Source organism: Lepidothrix coronata, unplaced genomic scaffold, assembly GCF_001604755.1.
Source record: "Lepidothrix coronata isolate B3197 unplaced genomic scaffold, Lepidothrix_coronata-1.0 Scaffold51, whole genome shotgun sequence".
NCBI lineage: Eukaryota > Metazoa > Chordata > Aves > Passeriformes > Pipridae > Lepidothrix > Lepidothrix coronata.
This window is the reverse complement of record NW_016690231.1, coordinates 3,834,982-3,856,035: the sequence shown is the minus strand read 5'-3', so window position 1 is coordinate 3,856,035 and position 21,054 is coordinate 3,834,982. Positions and strand designations below refer to the sequence as shown.

Sequence of the window (21,054 nt, the reverse complement as noted above, 5' to 3'; positions counted from 1 at the left end):
AGCTTTTGGGTCCTTAATTCCCACTCCAACAGTAGGATAGTCCCAGTATAATAGCAGTGAGAGAGGATCCTTCTCCTTTCCCCCAAAGCTCAGTCAGACTCTCCATTCTCCTGCTCTACCTTGTGTTCAGCCCAAGGAATACAAAATATCTGTGGGGAGGAACAGGTACAGGGAATTGAGCAAGGGACAAATTTCTCTAGTTGACCCCAAACTAGGAGAGGGTTTTTCAAGAGTCCCATTGCAGGTACCAGGGCATGGGGTGGTCACAACCAAAAACTAATCACAGGGAAGAGCTTCATCCCTGCTGCAAACCTGACAGAGGCCTTACACAACACTTGAGCAGAAGCTCAAGCTAGTCCTGATGTCTCTTTATTTATGACCTGCAGCTCTGGACATCAATATTGCAGAGAGTTAGTAAATCTCACTCAAGCGACTTCGCAGCTGTTGCGAGGATCTAGGTGAGCTGACAGGACCTGTTCATTACAGTTAGTTAAAATATATGAATAAATGTACACGTCAAATAATTTATTAACTACCACTTTACCGTGCTGATGATCTGAAGGAATGATCTATTAAAACCCTGAACTCTTTTCACAATCCATTACCAGCCAGGCCTTCTATTCCATTCCATCAATGTATTTAATATTTGTCACTCCAGAATGTATAGCCTCATCCTCATCTGAATTTAATGCCATTTTCTACTTTTCTGTTTGAATGCTAAATGAATTTAAATCGTATTTAAATATCACCAGCTTTTTTAGGATAATTTACATTTCTAATATTATTATCTTTAAACAACAACAACCCCCTCACAGACAGATCCATAGCAAATCCATTTCCATCCTTGCTTGTCTGAGCCTAGGTAATGTACCAGAAAAGGTTATCGTGGCTCTTGCAATGTCTCTCTTTTCTGTTTTAAGGTCAAAATCCTATAGTTGCTGTTGGTTTCAGCAGGAAAGTAAACAGTTTGTTTACAGGCAGATTTATGTTTTTCAGGATAGTCTCATCTTTGCCTGTTTTACACCAGCTCTTAACAGCTCCTGTCAGGATCCAATCTCGTGCTGCACAGCAAGACAATGTAGCTGCTGCCAAAAAACCCTCAAAACATGAGGGTACAAAACCCAAGGGAAGGACCTCACAGCAGGCCCCCAGCTGGGGCCTCTGGCACTGGTGTTACATCCACTCCATCACAATGCTGATCCAAACTGGCCTGGGCTGAGGAAGATGAGACTTGGCAAAACTCCGGGAGAAGCTCCATGTGAGGCTGCAGAAATGGCTACAGGGAAGGCTGGAGGCATGAGCACAGTCCCCTTCTGGGAGCAGCATGTCTGGGCAGCAGCAGGAGAGCAGACGTTGTGCTTGAGTCCTCGCAGAAGGCACGATAATGTGAGTGTGATATTTTCAGGGCAAGAACTACATCATCCTTCCTACCTGCATTGTCTAATAGCCTGTCCGACAGGCAGGAAGTGAGGAGACCTTCAGGCAGTGCCTGGTACATCTGCTCCTTCTCCCACCTTGCTTCTGTAAGTGGAAATCATCTGCTCCTTGCTGGCACTGTGCTTATCCCTGTTGCCTTCTTGTATTTTAAGTGCTGCTCTCACACCAGACAACTCTCCTACGTGCTAATAAGCTTTGTCTGCTGCTTTCTGCCTTTCCTCTTTCCCCTGAGACACCAGTGAGAAGAGAAACTGGGCAGAGCCTCAAAATGCTGATTTCCACCAGAGAAGCAACAGATAAAGTTGAAGAGAGAGCGGCCCCAAGGTCACACTCAGCCCAGGAGCTGATTGCCCTGAGGTCCTGCACTTGCCCTTGTGCTCTGCAGGCTGGCCCAGAGGCAAAAGTGAATGGTCTGAAGACAAGGATTTTCTTGAGCAGCACATGGGTAACAGGTGACAGCTTTGTGTGATTTCCTCACCACCTCTAGTTCCAGCTGCCAACACCTACACTGGTGAATCTCAGCTAATTAACACATTAGGCAATTAAACGTCCCCAAGGGTGACAGACCTAGGACTGAAAACATTTCCTAGTGACTGAAGGCAACAAGTAAACTTCTGTGCTGCAAATCAGAGTTCAGGGCTGAGTCCAAACCACTGTGTGGAGGCACTGGAGCCCTGCTCCCCAGCAGAGCTCCCCTGCATGTCCCCTGCTCTGCACTTCACCAGGGCTGCTGGCAGGGGACCTGCCAAACATCCTCCCTCCAGGGTGATGCTTCACTGAACAGTGGCTTTTAAAGCACACACAGGCAGCACAGGTGGGATTTTGCTGCTGGTTTTATTAGTCTGTTAACATGTGAGGAGCAGTTCAGCACAGGGAGGCTTGAACATGACTGAGACTCTCTCCAGCCACAGAGATAACTGCTGAATTATGCTAGTAAGAGATGGGAATCAGACTATCAGATTTTAAATTCATCAATGCTCAAGCAATGACAAAAGGAATAAAATTTGGCAGGCAAACAGACCTCAACTCCAACTTTATCAGGGTTTACTGCAAAAAGAGAGTTAAAAAAAGAATCCATCCCTAAAAACCTACCACATGAATGATTAAATAAATATCATGATCTTGTGCTTTCAGGATTATTATTTATAAAACAAACTGATGGTCAGGAAAGAAAAATGACTATGCTTGGGACACCCACTTGTGCCTGTTTCCCTTGCTGCAAGTGAAGTCAGCAACAACTATGAGCTCATTCAGCTCCCAGCCAGCCCTTCACCGCTTGAATGAATAAGCATCACTGTTCTGCTGCAGTTTGCATGCAGCCCTAACAGAGCAACATCAAAACATGGGGCAAAGCACAGTACATTTTCATAAATCAGGCCAGCACATTCAGAAACAGGTCATCAATAGACGGGCAGATTAGCCATGCCCGTGTTGCTGCAGACACATCCGAACTATTCATCTTCCAGCACAAGAGAAGGACTAAAGGGATGCAGGGAAAGAAGAAAAATCGAGCTTCTCCTTCACTTTGACACCGTGGTTTTCCAAGCCGCTCGTCGAAAAGAGCGAATATCTTGCGCGATGAGTTTGACGGGGCTCAGCTGAGGCTCCGCAGGACAAACACGCACCCGAGGGAAGCCCCGGCACAGGCGGCTCAGCAGCTGGGGGGTTTCGGGCTGTCCGTGTTCACGTCGATGGGAACAGCACGGAGAAGCTTCGGCTGCCACTGCCTTTTCCGAGCCCGCGTGTCTCCTTTTCAGCCTGCAGCGGAGTTCAGTTCCTCAGCCTGTCAAGCGGGTCCTTTCCTTCGGCGTTAAGTCGTGGAAGCAGCTTTTGGGTACCCGCCCTCCTCCGTGCCCGGCAGGAACGCAGGAGCGGAGCCCCTGCTCTGAACAGAGCCCCTCGGTGTGCGAGCAGGAGAGGGGCTGTGCTGAGCCAGCGCGGCTCCCCGGCGTCACCGAGGGCACTGTGCGCTCGCAAAAGCTTGGTCAAAAACGGACAGATTCCAGAAGAGCATAAAACACATTATAAAATGCGATAGGAGCTACAAAGGGGCTGGAGCAAGAGGGTGATCTGTGGGGAAACCCAATTTGTTTTGTTTCCAAAATCCAGTGACTCCCACCCATCTACTCCTCTTCCCTTCCTCCTCCTCTGAGTTTTAATATCTCCAGGATGGCAACTCCAGTTTTCGGTAAAGGTTCAGACAAGGGCTCAAGAGAGAAAGAGTAGATTTTTCTTTTACTGCTAATGTACTGCTGGAATACACCTCTGTGTTGTGGCCACTGGAATTCAAGGACATTATAATGCCATTAAACCCTTCTGGTGCTGTGCTCCCTTGCTAAAGCCTTTCTGGGCTTTGTGTCACTGGAGCTTTTCACACAACTACACTGAGCTGACTTCCATTAATTAAGGGAGGCTGTACTTAGCTTTCACAAGATGCTCCAGAAATCCTCTCAATACAGGGTACTTTTATCTCTTGAGGGAACTGAGGTTTGAATGGGTTTTTTTGGGGCATGGACTTGGTAGGTTATAAAAGTGCTTTGGGTTTCTTTTGGCTCCTGCAGGTCCACCTCTTTCCCTTACATCAGTGAATAGCTAAGACAGCTTCCTCTGAGTCACACACACACATCTAATCACTGTGCACCAGGGCACCGAGGGCAGAGGTCTGTCCCTTACTGCCAGCACAGCACAGAATCAGGAATTAGATTTCCAAGTGCACCATGTCCATACCAAACATGTAGCTTCTGGCAAGCTGGATGTCGAGTTCAATCATCAGTGCTGCAAAATGCACAGAGTGGAATATTTCAGATGTGCTCAGCATTGCATTGAATTCAACCCCCCAGTCCTATCATCAGAAAAGGGAATCGAGTTCAGCCACTGCTGCTTCCTGCTACAAATCCTTGCTGTAAATATGCAGTCCCCAGCCCCACGTGCAGCTCTGTGCACTGGGTACCTCAAAACTGAACCTGAAATTCAGCTGGTAGCCTTGCAGCTGTGGAGGGGAAACACAGAGCTGGATCCTTGCAAACAAATATTGACCAGAAAAGGAGAGGACACTGCTGGTCCAAGACACCTTTTTGTAAGGTTTACTTTAAAAGCCTGTTTGTGTTGTTTGAAAAGGAGTCATCTCTGACCTTTAAAACTCTGTATGCTCTTTGGGTGTGATCACAAGCAAGAGAAATTAGGTTTTATTAATTTCTGTTATTTCAGAGTTTGCTACATTATCTGTGGAAAAAAACCCACTTGGAAGCCTTTTAGTAGCAGACTTCAGCCAGTCTGGGAAAAACATGGAAAGAAGCAGTAAGACCCCTCACAAATCACACACAATCCCTATCACATCAACCTCCTGCATCCAGTTCTCCAGTGAAGACCTTCCCCATCCCTTTCCTAAAAGGATTTTACTGCTTTTCCCATTATCCTTTTGCAGAGACTGTCTATGGGAGATATGAATTTGTGTGGCTGACTATTCCTTTGGTCCCATAAACTCTGTGTTAGCTTTGGGCTGAATAGAATCCAAAGATCTAATGGGAGGGAGGGAAAGGGGAATGTACATCATAACTCCCAGAAGAGGTACCCAGCATTTCACTGTCAGCTCCCAGAAATAGCTGGAACAGTCTTTCCCCACCTCATTATCATTATTAAATTCCCATGGGATAACAGCAAAACCCTCACAGGAAACTGCTTTTCTGCTACAGTAATTCTGTTGGAACTCTTACGAAGTCACAGCTAATAAGTCTTTGAAAATAAGACGTATCTTGAGCAGTTCAGGTCTAGACATTTCAAGGGTGGCCAATTAGGAAAGTAAGTCTCTGATATTTCCACATAAAATCTGTATTTCAGAAACACTGTGACTCTGTCCCCCATCCATGTTCCTGTAAATGATCCTTCCCCCATACAAGCACTTTCTGTATATAATATACACTTCAAACACAGCCCTGCCACCTTGGCAAGCTCATGGGATCTCTTCTGATTTAGCACTGCACACATTTTCCTTGGTCTACCAGCATAAATGGGGATATTTAGTAATGTAAGTTATGATAATGAGTCCTGCCTAAATCACTGCTGTCAGAAGAAGAATGGGGGAGTCTCTTCTAACCATTAAAAATGAATGAGGAGGGGCATAAATAAGCAAAAGCAGCTCATTTGAGCTATAAAAGACTCCAGAACACAAGCTGTGTACCAAGGTACAGAAGGATGAGGCCATTATTAGTTCTATAAGTCACTTAGAAATGACTCAGGGGAGGTGGAGTCACCTTTAATCACCCGCGCTTAACCCGAGGTGTTGGAGTGAGATTTGTTACTGTGATAACTGAATCCAGCCTGGAACTATGCAAGGCAGAGACAAACAACCACAATGAAGCTGCTGCACAGGGGGTAGATCAGCCCCAAACCCACTGTATGTCTCGAGAAGGGACCTGTCCTAGTCCAGGGTTCTGTGAGGATCCTCAAGGTAAGAAATCACCGTCCTCAGATCCGATGGCAGCAGCAGATCTGTTAAACCACTCTGGATGCTGCTGGAATTAGGAACAACCACTGAACAGCTGTTCTTGAGGGATAATTACAGCACCTCCCGTGCTGCAGAGGAAAGAAAGATTTTTGGGGTTTTTTTCCCCAGAAAGAAACAGTAAATGCAAATGGGTATTGCCTCAAGTTTAGGGATGCTCTTCCTGTTCCTTGGTTACTCAGTGACTTGCAGGTTCAGCAGGATAAACATCCCAACTTGGGCAGTTCCACAGCTGCTGAAAGAAGAATGTCTTGGCCTGAACCCTAGTGATGGGATTCCAGACAGATTTTAAATACAGCCTCACCTTGACAGCTTCCCCCATGAGGGGGGGGAATTACATACATAAGATCTTCTCAATTTTAAATATTTTGAATTTTAACTGTGAGCGCTGAAGTACCTGCCAAAATCTGAAAATACCCTTTCAAAGTTGATAAATGATAGGACAAGGGGTAATGGCTTTAAACTGAGAGTATGATTAAACTAGATATTGGGAAGAAATTCTTCCCTGTGAGGGTGGTGAGGCCCTGGCACAGGTTTCCCAGAGAAGCTGTGGCTGCCCCATCCCTGGAGGTGTTCAAGGGCAAGCTGGACAGGGTTTGGAGCAACCTGGGATAGTGGAAGGTGTCCCTGCCCATGGCAGGGGGCTGCAACTTGATGATCTTTAAGTTCCCTTCCAACCCAAACCATTCTCTGATCCCATGAAATGATAAGTTATATTCTCAAGCCTTCATACCTTGTCATTCTTTTATAGCTGATTCTCCACCCTGTGCAGAAAGATTGTGCTGGTTTTAAAGCAGGTGTCGAGTGACACATCTGGACTCTGAAGATTCAGAAAAACCAGAAGGTGCTCTGAATTCTGAAGGTCCACACCTTCAGAGTGTCCACACTTTTCCACAGTGGCTTTCCTATTGCAGCATGACACCAAAGAACACTGCAATCCACAACTGTATCCGCTTTTTTAACCCAGGGACAAACATCTCCTTTCGTTTCTAAGGGTCTTCAGAGCTTGTTTCCTGCCAGGTTTTCCACAGTGTCATGATGAAAGTGTCACCTAGCTCTGCAATAAATGGATATCAGCAGAGACCTGTGCAAATGAAAGATCAGTTTTCACTGCACTGATCCACCTGAAGCATATCAGAAAGCATATTGATTAGGAGAACTCTGATACCAATTAATTCCTAGGAGGATTTTTTTTTCAGTTTGTTCTGCAGCTTTGTGGCAAACGTCAATCTATCCTCCTCAGCCAAGTATCGCCGAGTGAAACACGCAGAGGGACATTTCAAAAGGACTTACAATTCTGGGCAAACATCCAAGTGGAGCTGGAAGTTTAATAGTTCCTTTGTGAACATTACGGATCCGACACAACGTTCGCAGTGTGTTGGTGTTGCCGACTGAAAAATCCCCTCATTAATGGTCTCTCTTCAGGAATCACCTTTTGGTAGGTTTTTTTGGTTTTGGTTTTTTTTTTTTTTTTTTAAGTCAAGACTTGGCTGATAAAATTTCAGTGGATTTTTCCTTTCCATGTTTTTTTTTTTTTTTTGTTTGGACCCATTTCCACTCAGCCACTGAGCTCAGGACACCCGGGTGCCACCTGGGCAGGATGTGTCCCTGGGGCTGGGTTACCCCCTCTCCCCATGGGACTGGCAGTTGAGCTTGCCTGCAGGATGAACGTCGGATTTCAGCGGGGCTTTCAAGACACCTACAGTTGCTTTCATTTTTGGGTCACGAAATTCAGTTTCATTTCAATTTCAAATGATTAAAATTATGTAAAAGAACACCGTGACATCAAGGAAAAAGTAATTTTAAAAACGAAAAATCAAAACATTTCATTTCGGAAATGTCAAAACAAGTTGTTTCCTTGACACAACAGGAACCTGCTAGCATCCTTTTCTTCCTTTTTACTGTCAGAGATGAAATTCCAGGGAAATTAGCATAATTTCATGAAGCTGCTTTACAGAACGCCAAATTCTGACTGAGTAAACTCTGCCATATTTTCCCCAATAAGCCTTAATCAACTGGGGCCACAAATCAAAACAGAATCATCACAACGAAACTCTGTTCAATTAAAATCCAATCACAGGGAGTCCACGGTACCTTCAGTGCTATTCTCATTTGCAGGAAGGAAAGTAAAGGCACAGAACAACCTTTCCAAAAGCCTGGGATTAATTCCCAACTCCATCACGCACTTATTAGGTGGCTGTGTGCAATTTATTGACATCAATACTCTCAAGGATACTGAAGTGTTAACTCCCACTGAACTCCAGGGGAGTCTGGTGGTTAAATCTCTTTAAGAATCCGGGCTTTAATCTGCCTTTGATGTATTTGTAAAATGAGGATGCTATCCCCTTGTTTTAGAGGGATTTTGCAAAGCTTAATCTGCAAGAAACAAGAAAGAGCTCAGGTGCTGGGCTTACACAACTGCATCTTTCTGTCATTTAAAATGTATCTGTATTTAGAGCACAGCCCTTCCCTGCCTGACCTGCAGCAGCAGCCACCGAGGGCACGGCCCAGGGGATCGTGGCACAGGGTGAGGATGTGTCCCTGGCAAGCAGGCAATGCACAGAGAATTCCAATGTCTTCATTCACTCCTGCTGTTCCCCACTCCGTTTGCTGCTCTGGCCATCCCTCATTTGCCGTTGGCTGGGCTGCGATTCCTGCTTTCCAGCTGGAAAAGGGAGGTGGTGACTTCCTGCCCACCTGCTGCTCCTGATATTCAGTCAGCAGTGATCCTGCTAGCACAGGATAAGCAAAAGCACGAGACAGCTTTGGTGTCTGCTCCTCTAAATCATCCGGACACGGGGATGGCAGCACTGTCACGAGGGAGGGCGTCAGACAGGCAAGCGCTGTCTCATGACTAGACAGAAACCAAACTGCTGGACTCAGCCCACCTCATGCTTTAGGTTTTAGAAGCCACAACTGTTTGTAATCAATGTGACAACACGTTCTTGTCTCTGCTAATTGAGTTACATCTTCCTATTTCTCTCTTGATCTGGAAACCACAAGCACTCCGTATCACCCACCGCAGTCGCCCAGGAAAAGCGGGAGAGGAATGACAGACAAATCCAGCACCCCAAGCTTTTCATCACTAAATTGAGAGTGGCTTTTCTCCCTTCCTTCCAGTAAATCTTGAAGAAGTGTATTGGCAATGGAACAACTTTGCTTCACACTCATGAAAAGAAAGGACACAGGCTGCTCTCTTGTCTCTGGGTAATAAATACTGAGGTCCAAGTGAAGCGGAGCCGATGAAGAATGTGACAAATTGGATGGACTAAACACTAAAGCCAGGCTGTAAAGGGGATGGTCAGATCCAGTCAGTGAGGCAACACCAGGGGGAGGAAGGTAATGGAGATGCTCACAGCCTGAAATAGCCTGTTCTAGGAGCTGCTCGTGGTTTGTGTGAGACCCCCCGCCCCTGGGAGCAGCTGAGAGGAAAACAGACACAACTGCCCGCAGCACCCACCTGCCAGGACACACAGGAAGGCAAAGTGCTTCCTGCAACTCCTGTGCTCTCCCAGAGCAGCTGAAGGATGTCAGGAGATGCTGAATCTCCCCAAATGCCAAAGGGCTGGTGAAGGAGCACTGGCAGTGGTGGTGAGGAGCAGTCCCAGCGCTGCCCAGCTCTCCCAGAACTCTGGGGCTGGAGCACTCCCTCAGCACACTGACACAGGGATTTCAGACCCAGACTGGGGAACTAAACCACCAGCACCAGTAATGTGTAGTCAGGAACTTTGATTTTGTCTATAATTATCATGACAGTAAAATTAGGGGTGCAAAACATCTAATTGTCACATCCAGAATACTTCATACTCCCACTGTCTGCAGGAAACTAAACCCTGTTACCTTCTGTTCCACTTGTGACCCGGCATACAATTCAGCATCAAATTTCTTTCACTGTACCTCTTCATTCACAAAGGCCAAAAATATTTCAATATTTTAATTGGCAAAAATATTTCAATACTTACGGATTTTACACTGCTTTGTACTACATTTAGCAATAAATCTATTCTAAGGTGAACTTAGCAAGTATGTGTTTTATACTCAGGTGAATTTAGCCCTCATATACTGAATTTTCTGCCCTCATATGCTGACCACAGAAGGCATGTGTGTCATTCTCAGTTGCCTGCTAGAATAATAAATGTATGGCTGGAAGGTCAATGCTAAAAGAAGCATTTTACTTGAATGCTGCTTGTTCTATACAAAAGCAAAGGGTCTTTTGAAAAAAAGATTTCCCTACACGAAAAGGAGTTTTCTCATTTGTGCTACCTCCCAAAATGTCCCTTCTCACTGCAGGAAGCTGTGGGCTTGTCCTCCCACAGAGACCAAGGCTCATCCTTGCTTTGCTGCAGCCTTGCAACAGGTTGTTCCTCAGTGAGGCATGGTTTCTGCAACATGGAGATCATTCCCCTTTGATAATCACCAAATCCAAACCCTTCTTCCCCCTAAAAATGTTCCATTAACACACTACAGCAACACTTACAGTCACAGAGGAGATGAGGGCCCTGACACTCGGTGATCTTCCCTTCAGAGAGATGTTATGGAATCTAACCAAGGCAGGGAAACAGGCTTTTATTTACTCTTGAGATAAAGAGCTGAATCACATGGAGATCAAATCACATGCCTAAGGCTTCACAGAACATCTGTAACCCAGCCAAGAAATGAAACCCCAAATCCCAGGGCTCTTCTCCCGGCAGTGGCCTGTTATTCCAAACTGGGGCAGACCCTGCTCTAACAGCATCATGGAGTATCCTGAGTTGGAAGGGACCCACAAGGATCATGGAGTCCAACAGCCCCAAGAGTCCTGGTGAGGAGTTCCCTTGGCCCCACTACCTGTGGGAGCACCACACTTTTTCTGCTGCCACCCTCACATGGCTTCAGTAGTGGTGGGACCTTTCCTTTTTTTGCAGTGTAACCACACAGGCAGATGTGGGACTGGAACTATCTGAGTCTCTGCCATGCTTGCACAGCACGGGATTTCTGTTGGCTACGTGCAGTTTTCTTTTTTGGTGCTGCCATCACATATAATACAATTACGTTAACAAGCCTCTCTCTCTCTAAAGAACTCCTGTTTTCCTCTTCATCACCCCGAGACACAGTTCCAGTCACCTCTAATCTACCCCCAGCAGGTCATTTTTGACATATTGCACGAGTGCAAAGGATTGCTGTGCCTCACCAGTGAATTCAAACACCTGTTCCATGGATGCTGCTTCCGAGGGTGGGGGTAGGAGGAGTGAGGCACTCAGGATGGGCTGAGCAGAGTGGATTTTGCAGCTCCTCCACACACCCCACTGCACCAGCAGCACCAGATCCCACGGCTGGGCAAGTTGTGTGCTGCAGCTGCCCTGCTCCAGGCTGAGCTCCCAACTCTGGAGGTCCCCAGCTCAAGTCCCAAAGTGTCAGCCAAAATAGCAACAGGTCTTTTAAACAAACCCTGAAGAGAAAGCCCTGCCTCTCCCCTCAAAGCCACTGAAAGTCACTGTCCACCTACAAAAATATTCTTATCACATTCTGAGATTTGTATGTTACTCAGAACTGAGAACACAGGATGATTCAACCCTGCCTCCCTTGAAATGTATTCTTTCTCTGTGAGGAAAAAAAAAAAGATCCTCTTTGAAAGGGTTCTCGTAATTTTATGGAAAATTGCTGGCACCCAAATAAAATATAAAAAATATTTTGCATCAACTGATGCAAAAAGAAATTAGCACCCTTATTGTAGTTTTAAGCATGACTGCTATGAAACTTGCTGTTGGTTTGGTCCAGTAAAGAGAAAGAAATAGAGAAGCCAGCTTAAAATACATTTTCTTTAAGGCTACAAGAGAAATGTAAATTCTTAGAGACTGTTTTGGACTTCTAAAGTAGTTAGAAAAAGGCACTGGGCTGATATATTCTCTGCCTCCTTGGATTCACTCATCTTTCATCTCCATCACTGCATTGCAGACTAGAAGCACTGCTATTTTTTTGACAACATTCTCATTTTTCCAGCTTCCAAGAAATCTCTAGACAGGGATTGTCGGTTCTAATTATGCAGCTCGTGCTGCAGCAACAGGTGGCTACCAAAGACTCAGAAATTATACTTTCACCTTTGCAAATGGATGAGAAAGTTTGGCCCGTGGCCTTGACAAAAACAGCCAGAAAGGAGGGAAGGCACTCACATGGAAGTGGGAAGGCCTGGTTATGTTGGCTCCTCTTCCCAAACTCATGGGCAAGGTGCACCTGGGCTGACTGTGGGCACACCAATCCTCAAGCTGGGAGATCTGGAGAGATTTACAACATATCCAACCAGCTGAGCACTAAAAGCAATGGAGTTACGTATATGTGGTGCTGTGCCCATAGAATTCAGCTCCATATCCTCCTCCAGAGACTCATTGGGTGGACTCACTAGCTTGGGCATTTCTGTGCCATAAACCATGGCATGACACACACACCACAGGCATGTCCCATCTCTAGCCCTCCAGCAAAAAGCTGGATTGGATGCTCAAGGATCCAGTCTTCAGTAGAGCCATTTTCCATCCATCAAGGGTGACTTTTCTTTGACTCTGGTAAGCTTTGATCCCACCCTAAATGACCAGCACTTCTTCCCTCAAACAAGAAGTGTCCTGCTCCTCTAATTTCTGCCCAAACCATAATGGGTTATACATAAATTTTAATTAGGGACACCACTGAGAACTGATCTGACCCAAGCCAAGCACGAGACGAGACCTCCACAGACATAAAGGAGGTGGGAGTTACACAGGAGAAGTGACTGAAAAGACCCTGCAGTGAGAGGAGAATGCCAAGATGAAAGGAGTTTGAACTCTTCAGGGCTCTCAGACTTCAATGAGTCTGAGATCTCAAGCCCAGATCTTCAGGCAACAACTTGAGCTAAGCCATGTCTCAGCTGGTACTGAACAGAACAATGACCAAAGGCTTCTGAAATCACCTGTGTCACTGAGACACCATCCCCAGCAAGGGCACTGCATTTCAGTCACTTCAACACAGGCAAAAGGAGATGAAATATGTTTAGCAATGGCAGACTTCAGTGCTACAAGGACAAGGAGATTTCCATCTTGGTAAGAGGACGACTTCAAAGAGTTTTAAGGATCCAGTCCTCTTTCTGATAGAGAGTTTGCCCAGGCAAAGTTTAGTTCTAGTCCTCTGGCAAGTATTCAGATATTCAACATCACCACTTAGAAGAAAAAGGAAGAATCTGCTGCAATGTACATATACTCATACATGCATGGCAGGCTCTGGAAAGTTGGCTAACACTCTGAAGTGACAGGAGAAAAATAATGCAACAGCAAAGTATGACAAATTTCTCAAAGAGACCTATGCCTTTTTAAGCCAGAAATCACTTGGAGAGAAGCAAATATAAGCAGGATTGTGCTCCAACAGCAGAGCAGCAGCCACAATACAGCAGTGCCAGATGAAAGCTGGCACCAGCCAACACGGACAGGCTGAAATGCCAGGGAATGTTTTCCAAACAACACTTGCTGTAGAAGTGACTGCAAAGTTTGTATTGGAATGGGAGAGAGCATCCTCCCCCACTGGAAGTGTGGGCAGGGATGCTGAGCAATGAGGGGATTTCTGTCCTCTCCTAACCCACCAACACAACCTTCTCTTCCCCAGTTGCCTATTTCTGGACAACTGGAGATAAGCTGAGTGTCCACACCGGGCTGCAGAGCAGGGCTGGCTGTGGGCTCTGACACACAGGGGTCAGGCTGTGGCCATGCCTGTCTGAGTGGAAGCAGACTCTCGTGGCTGGAGTCAGTACACTGCCTGAGACACTTGGTTTTAACAAACTCCTCTCTGCCATCAATCCAGCTCCCAGATATCCCACGGACTGGGCAGCAGCACTGTTTCCATCAGGCTCAAAGGAAACTCTCATCATCATTCCAAAATGCCTCCCACCATCTGCAAACACCTCTGCTGCCACTGCTTACCTTTCATTTTACAGCTCTAAACAAGTCCCTGGTGGTGGGGCTGGGCTGAACCCAGGCTCCTCCAGCATCTCTCTGGGGACAGAAATAATCCAAAACCACTTGCTCCCCACCGCAAACAGAGGTCATTATTTTGACAAATTACTTAAATCTCTCTCAGTCAGCAATGAGGACCCTGAATTATTCAGCGTGCATCTGTCTTTTCCCCTTACAAAAATGGCCTGTGAAGCAATAAGTGTATTTCACTTGAACCACTTCTGAAAGCTGTAAGACAGTTTGGGTTCACTCCAATGCCCCTTGAAGTCAATGGGAGTCTTTCATTTAATTTTCATTTAATTAATTTCATTAAATTTGCAGATGATGCCAAGCTGGGAGGGGTTGTAGGTTCTCTGGAGAACAAGATTAGAATTTAAAATGATCTCGATAGTGTAGAAAATTGTATGAAATAAATAGATGAGATTCAAGAAAGGTAAGAGCAAAGTATAAAGTTGGATAAAAACAATTAATTGCAGGATGGGGAAAGATTGGCCTGGTGACATCAGTGAAGAAAAGCATTTGAACTAGAGAGGATCTGACTAGAAACTCTCCAAACTCTAGGGATCATTGGGGACTGGAAGATGATAATTACCAACTGCAGTAATATTTAAGATCTGAGTAGACAAAGGACTTTCAGGAATGTTTTCCATAGCTGCAAATACTGTCTCTTTCATCTCAGTTTGAAAATTCCAGTGATTTTTAAGCCATATATTGAGATACATGATGCACAGCTTTTCCTGTCTGTAGTCCGTGATGTTATCTACGAGAAACGTGGGGATTTTGGGTGAAAAGGGAAACAAGCGTTTCATCTTTGTTCCTCAGATTCAATATTGATCAGAAAAGCAAAAGCAGGTCCTGTTGTACTGGAAAACACGTTTTTGCAAGAGAACAGGCAGAACAACACAGCCCCTCCCAGCCCCTCTGAACCTCCAGACAGGAGACAAAAGCAGTGCTCAGCACCCTTTCCGAGGACCTGGAGGGAACTAAAGTCTGTCAACAATAATTTATGTTGCTGGAATGCAATTAGATAAGTTTGCACAAAGTAAATGTTATTTCAAACTTTCTTCTTGCCTTGTAAGACGTGACAAAATGCTAAGTATATTATTCTCGCCTGCATTTCTAGCATTAGTGGTGATAATTTACCTCACTTTGTGAAGCATTCTGATGTGCATTGCCTGAAAATTGGTCACATTTGGTTAAATCAAGAAGACTCAAGGAAAAAACATATTAAAAAAGATGGAAGCAAAGGCATCCTGTTTTCCTTAGCTAAACAAAAGCCTGTTTTAGGACCAGTGAAATTACTGTGGATCAATACTGTTTCATTTCTGTGTCTCTTTCTTTGCACAGTCAAGTAAAATAACAACAATGGTGGTGATGATGAACATTTTATACTTGAACTACTCCTATTATCGAACAGCATTTTAGCCTTTTGCAAAAAAACCCTCCTGACAACACTTTGTAAAGGACATCATAGGGAAGTCTCAGTGCTTATGACGTAAATGTGTGTCTCTGCATGCATTTTTTCACATAAATATGCATTTATATATATAGATATTATCCTCATTGTGTGACTGAAGGAATTAACTGTTTATGAAGCTTTTCCATGGTCACACAGTGCTGGGGAATGTTATCTGCAAATGCTGTCTGGGATGAGAAATGAACTCTCATTACTCTGAGGTTTGAGAATAATCAACCAAACAATGCAAATAGCTATATTTAGCATAAATAGGAGAGCCAGGCCAGAAACATTTCCTCTCACAAACATAGTCTAGAAAAAAAATCATTAAACAAAACCCACCCTCGTGGAATGGATAGAAGTCCAGGTGAGGACTGAAGAGATGCAGTTTTTATTTCATCTCTGCCATTTGACCTCATAAAAGGTATTTTTTTTCTGCTCTTTCTTTTTATTCATGAATGTTTTATTCATGGCTGTTTAGGCTGTCACAGGACAGTCTCTCAGGTGGGGAACTGCAGTTTCTGGGCACTGAGACTCGTCACTGTTGGGAGGTGCAGGTGCTTTCGTAATATAAATGTAATAAAAGAGACAGGAACAACCACGGGGAAAGCAAGCAGCCTACAGCTCTCACAGTGCACAAGGCAACAGCCCAGATATGTGGGATTTAGGCTCTGATGTGCTTGGGTCTAACAGTCAGCAAAGCAGAGACAGTTCTTAAAACATGCTCAGGGTCAATATAAGATTAGAAAAACATCAGCTTTTCTCCCCATAACCAAAGAGGAAGCCAAACTGTGCCCTAGCTCTCAACCTTTTAGCCCCAGACAGCTAATGGGGTGACGTGGAAGGGCAGCCAGGTGCCATTTGGCCTGCAAGGGCAGAGCAGTTGATCCTGCTGCCAACCTGAGCTCGCAGCTCCTCCAAGCTTCCTCTCACTTTCAAAGACATGACAGGAGGAACACATTCAATAAAACATTTCAGCAGCTGGTTTCAGCCAGGACAGGGAATGAAAGGTGGAGGAGGATGATTTGAAAGCATTTTGTAAGATTTTAGCTGCTTGTTCCCTATTGCCTCTTATGGGAGTCGTGCTGCTTTGATCTTCCAAATGCTTTCACACTCTTTCCATCCTGACAACGTACCTATTTACTGTGAAACTGAGGTGAGCCCTGAAGTTTGATATCTGAACTATCTTCAGACAACCAAGAAGAAAGAATAGCCAGATTATGAAAGAGACTCCATCTGAAAGCAAACTACCCTACTCATCCTCAGTGTTTAGGAATTGATGATGTTAGTAACAAAGTCTCATAACTGATCAAGAAGCCCTGATGAAGCTGTATTTCATGTGAAGACACCAGGGTACAGGAGCTACAGGAATGAGCAGGGTGGGTCTGTGTGCTCAGTATCTGGATCTCTTCCAGCAAACTCCTCTTTAGAGCTTATGGCAAATCCTGGACACTTGATGGAACAACTGTAACAGTCAGCAGCTTGTGTCTCCCTTACACGTTGGAAGAAACAGGGCTTAAGAAATCCCAGGAAGATAAGTGGAGCAGTTTTTACAGCCAGGCTCTCCAGTAACTGCTCATTCAGGAGTTAGGTGGATACAGGGAGTGTTTCACTCCTTTCCAGGGTACAGAAGTGACACAACAGTGCAGCCTGTCACATCTCTGGCACTTCACAGACACACTTGCTCTTTTATAAAGACCTCATGGCCAAAACCCAGCAACACTCATGTATTTAGTGTGGGTGCTGTGCCAGACAGACTCAGCCTCCAGTGCTTCACTTATGCTAATCCACAAGTCCCTGCATAAGCATTCCCTGGCCTACCTTGCAGGCACCTGGAGCAGCTGGGCAGCTGCACCCTCTCCTCTTGGTTTCCAGACAACATGAATAAACTGGACAGCTCGACTATATGCAAAGTTCTCTGGAAAAATGTACATAATTAATGCAAGCTCTCGGCACAGTGAGCTGGCAGGAGCTCAGCCTGGTTTTATCCTTCACGCTCACAGTGGGCTCAGTCAACAGCTGATGACCAGGGCTGAGTATTACTGGGATGATCCTGAGCTCAGCCTGGTGCTGCAGCTCCAGCTGCTCAGCAGTGCCTGTGCTATCACTGAGTCGTGCTCAGCTTCAGAACATCCCCTGAAAGAAGTGTCTGTGTGTCTGATGAGTGTCACTCACCCATTCCCAGGCAGAGTAAGACTGAGAAGGAGGGAGCCCTTTGCCTGCTGTGAGCCTCAGCAGGCTCCACAAAGCATTCCAAACTTCTCCAGGAATTGCTTGTGAGATTTTCAAGTGAGCTATTAAACTCCCCCTCAGGGGAACAAGGGTTGTCTTCCTCAGGAAGATGCTGAGGGACTCACTAAGATTATTCAGATTTTTTTTCGGAAGCAGAGGTGATCCCCACCATGAAAAATCATGTTATAAGAAGAGAAAAGCTGATTACAGGATGTGTATAGTTCCTCCCTGGGCTCTTCTCTGCTGTGTCTCACCCAATCTCTGTGTATGATTCTGAATATTTCACTGGGCTGAGATACAGCAGTGAAGAAGGGGGCCCCAAAGCCTTTTCTTGTAATTTGTTTGAAAAGCAGGACTTCTGAACGGAGAGAGATGGAAAATGAAGATGTGATATTTAGAACAGAACTATGACTCCTGCAATTCTCAGTGGGGAGTTATTCATACCTTTAGGAGTGCTGGGAATGAAGATGCACTTCAAATTTTTGGCTTCCAAACTATAAAAAGAGTTGTTCTTATGACCCTCAGACACTGACAGGAGATCTCAGCGCAGTTTCATCTGGATCTCTGAGCCTTCCTCCCTCACACAAGGGAGATTTTCATTCCTTTGCAGTCAGAGGTGGATAGGTATGAATCCTGAAAGGCTTTCACAAGCTAAACCAACTCTTTCTACAGTAGCAGACACTCAGATGGAGGTGCCACTCACACGGCATCTGTGTCTGTCCTACCTGCTTTTTAGGTACAACAAACCACCCACAGAAGTAGCCTGGACAACTCATTTCACCAAGAGTGTTTTCTTCCAAATCCTCCGAGCTGGTTAGCATGGAAATATCACTGTTTAGGCTCTTTGGATTACAGCAGTTCCTTCACTGTGTATCTTCTCACCAAACTTATGAGCGAAGGTAATTTTCCAATGGAGGGATCCATGTCAGCTTTTCTGTCCTTTGCACAACTTCTTAATACAGCAGCTGTGTGCTGCAAAAGCAAGTTTCCTTGTACTATATTATTATTCCTCATACAATTTTAGAGTTCATCTACCTTAAGCAAATCTGGCTGTTTCAGCTAAAAGTTGTGCAGCCTTAGGCATTCTTTATCAGATGAGCAGATGATCTTTTTAACACCTTGATTTTCTGACTTTCATATCTTTCACTAAATCAATCTCCCTTTCATGATCCGTATTTGTACCAAGGCCCAATTCCATTACAACTCTCTCTTCTGCTCTCTCAATTTCCTCTATTATTCTTTTTTTGGGTCCATAATATCATTTCAGTGGCTAACTCATAGGCTGTCACTTCACATTTAGGAACCAAGACTTGAATGTGCAATATTACTTTATTTTTACGAAAATCCACGATAACTGATGCAGTGATTCAATTTCTACCAGGAGGCTTCATGTTTGGTTTCCAATTTGCCCTCTAACCTCCATCCCTCCAAACAAACTTTTACATCTCTATTTACATATGGGGATCATTACAGTTCTTTCATCTCCCTGTCTCTGCGTCTTCAGAAGATATAATGGATTTAGGCAGGAGTTTAATTAGAAACTGCTCTTTTCTGTATCTCAGGCTGCATTTCACGTGAAAGGGTAAAATATGCCTCTAACAAATGACAGACTTGATGTAAGGCCCCAGAAGCCCCAGGCTGGCTGGGTAAGTTTTAGTGGAACAGACAATTAGGCAGTGGGAGGTCACGGTGCTGCCCCGTTCCCCGGGAAAGCCAGTGTTCATTTTACAGTGCTTTAGATCTTTGTAAGAAAATCACCCTCAGCAGTTTGCCTCTGTTTTACAGTGATACCCATGTAGGCACCATCAGGCTGTTTTCAGCAAGGTCTTTGCTTATTTTCTTTCTTCAATAAGCAGGGAGTATCTCAGAAATGCATCTCAGACACACACTCTGGTCACTCTGCTCTGGCCTCCTGCACTCCTGTCATGCTCTGAAGAGGAAAGAAAACATATGAGGCTTTTCCACTTACAGATAACTGGACTGGTCAGTGCAGTGTCAGCTCCCAACAAAAGAGCCAAGATAGGGTTGTCCTTAGGAAGAGAAAACATTTCAAACTCCAGAAAAGCCTGTCTGAGTGATGGTCTCATTATGATTCTATGATTAAAACTCATTAAAACTTAGGGCAGCCCCAAAGCACCCGTGAAATCTGCCACCAGCAAACTGGCCTGCACAGGGACTGGGTTCCAGAAGACATAAATTGTCTTTCTCAGTTCCAACCTGTCCACTACAGACACCAGGTGGGGCTGAACAGAGAACTTTGCACCTGAAGGCTTTACAAAAGGAAATGTAACAATATTTGAGTAGTAGGTCTGAGGATTCAGCAGAATTTTCTGTACTCACTACAGCTGGCTGGGTGATGAAAGCTTTTCTACTTTGGGGTTGGTGGACATCACGTGCTCACTGCCAGACCTTGCCAAGGATGGTTCAGATTTCATCCTGATCAGGCACTTAAACTGATCTCTTGAATTTTATTATCCAGTGGAACCTGGAGTTGAGTCCTCAACTCCCATTACACTACACAAGCTCAGTGACCTTAAAGCACATTGAAAACCTCAGCCTTACAATCAAGTTGATTTTCTAATCCTTCACTGGATCCTTTCACTAAACAAAAAATAAGAGTTTGACATACCAGACAAAGCTAATTCTTACCAAATCTGGGGAAGCCACTGTAAAATAAGGGGCAGCTGATGGCTAAAGAAAGGATTAACGTTGTCTTGACATATTATACCAACCTCTGGCAGAAGTACATGACTAAAGATAATTCTTTAAGCTAGAAGTTTGTAAACAGCTGATCATTTCACCCTTGGCAGTGTGTAAACTCATCTTTTGCTGATGACTGAGTGGTAAAGAGACCAAGACCCTTCCACTGGGGATCCCCCTTCCACCAGCACTGGAACAGATTATTTCTTCATTGTTTCCTGTACTGCTGAGCTGGGGAAGTCCACTCCCAGCTAATGTGACTCTGGGATCATCACATTCATTCATGTTCCCTAATAACTTCTTTTCTGCAGTTTTCCTGGGTTGAGCACATTTTATGATGTTTAATGTCTCATTTTATCCACTCAGTTTTCTCAGAACCCAAACAACAACAAAACAACCAACCAGCCCGTGAAGAAAACTCTTATCAGTAATTAGCCTTGCAGGAGACCAGATGATAACTGTCAGATCTGGGTGCTGAAGCACAGGATGAGGTTAATCACACCTCCACACAGCTTTCCTGGCAGCCTGGGCTCCAAAGAAATGAGTATCAGTGAATGCTCTCCAGCTGAATCTACTTAGAGAAGGCAGAGTGGAGATGAGATTAGACACACACATTGTTTAACCTGGGAACAAAGGGTAGAATCTGGAAAACTACTTGTCAAGGTGTCTTCAAAAATTAGCATAGTACATACAACTGTACTGCCAGAGGGGCTGTTTCTTATCCCATCTGCAGGCCTGTGTGAAATCCTTGTGATGAAATTCTCAGCCCCAGGGAAACA

General features: G+C 44.9%; 1 protein-coding gene across 2 annotated transcripts in view; it reads right to left on the bottom strand.

The window, feature by feature from the left end:
* The window catches only part of LOC108497631 (transmembrane protein 132D-like), a 227,925-nt gene that overhangs the window by 9,102 nt on the left and 197,769 nt on the right, over nt 1–21,054 (bottom strand). The window lies entirely within an intron of this gene.